The 1,361-nt window shown below is 41.1% G+C and overlaps 1 non-coding gene across 1 annotated transcript; it reads left to right on the top strand.

The window, feature by feature from the left end:
• The first annotated feature begins 607 nt into the window (after positions 1–607).
• On the top strand, positions 608–715 carry LOC130953154 (small nucleolar RNA R71). Its single transcript, XR_009075326.1, has one exon. It is a non-coding gene; the product is annotated as a small nucleolar RNA R71 (small nucleolar RNA).
• The last annotated feature ends 646 nt before the right edge of the window (positions 716–1,361 follow it).

The raw sequence follows: 1,361 nt of genomic DNA, 5'->3' as shown, positions 1-1,361 counted from the left end.
GTCTTTATTAGATCAGAGACCGTTGTTGCTAAGTCAGAAGTATTCTGCTTAGAACTCTCTGTCTGTTGCTGAGAAGATGATGGAAAAGGCTTGCTATTGCTAAACCTGTTTCTTCCACCATTATTGTTATTGAAACCTTGTTGAGGTCTCTCTTGATTCTTCCATGAGAGATTTGGGTGATTTCTCCATGAAGATTATAGGTGTTTCCATAGGGTTCTCCTAGGTAATTCACCTCTTCCATGGAAGGGTTCTCAGGATCATAAGCTTCTTCCTCAGATGAAGCATCCTTAGTACTGTTTGGTGCATTTTGCATTCCAGACAGACTTTGAGAAATCAAATTGACTTGTTGAGTCAATATCTTGTTCTGAGCCAATATGGCATTCAGAGTGTCAATCTCAAGAACTTCTTTCTTCTGACTAGTCCCATTGTTCACAGGATTCCTTTCAGAAGTGTACATGAATTGGTTATTTGCAACCATTTCAATCAATTCTTGAGCTTCTGCAGGCGTCTTCTTCAGATGAAGAGATCCTCCAGCAGAGCTATCCAAAGACATCTTGGATAGTTCAGAGAGACCATCATAGAAAATACCTATGATGCTCCATTCAGAAAGCATGTCTGAGGGACATCTTCTGATTAATTGTTTGTATCTTTCCCAAGCTTCATAGAGGGATTCTCCATCCTTCTGTCTGAAGGTTTGGACTTCCACTCTAAGCTTACTCCATCTTTGTGGTGGAAAGAACTTTGCCAAGAAGGCATTGACTAGCTTCTCCCAAGAGTCCAGGCTTTCTTTAGGTTGAGAATCCAACCATATTCTAGCTCTGTCTCTTACAGCAAAAGGGAATAGCATCAGTCTGTAGACCTCAGGGTTAACCCCATTAGTCTTGACTGTGTCACAGATTTGCAAGAATTCAGCTAAGAACTGATGAGGATCTTCCATTGGAAGTCCATGGAACTTGCAATTCTGTTGCATTAGAGAAACTAATTGAGGCTTAAGCTCAAAGTTGTTTGCTCCAATGGCAGGGATAGAGATGCTTCTCCCATAAAAATCAGGAGTAGGTGCAGTGAAGTCACCCAGCACCTTCCTTGCATTGTTGGCATTGTTGTTGTTTTCGGCTGCCATGTGTTCTTCTTCCTTGAAGAATTCGGTCAGGTCCTCTAAAGAGAGTTGTGCTTTAGCTTCTCTTAGCTTTCTCTTCAAGGTTCTTTCAGGTTCAGGATCAGCTTCAACAAGAATGTCTTTGTCTCTGCTCCTGCTCATATGAAAGAGGAGAGAAAAAGAAAATGTGGAATCCTCTATGTCACAGTATAGAGATTCCTTGAAGTGTCAGAGGAAAAGAGAAATAGTAAGAAGAAGGAGAAGA

Source organism: Arachis stenosperma, chromosome 9 (assembly GCF_014773155.1).
Source record: "Arachis stenosperma cultivar V10309 chromosome 9, arast.V10309.gnm1.PFL2, whole genome shotgun sequence".
Lineage (NCBI taxonomy): Eukaryota > Viridiplantae > Streptophyta > Magnoliopsida > Fabales > Fabaceae > Arachis > Arachis stenosperma.
The sequence above is the reverse complement of the archived record's forward strand: the minus strand, read 5'-3'. Positions and strand labels throughout refer to the sequence as shown.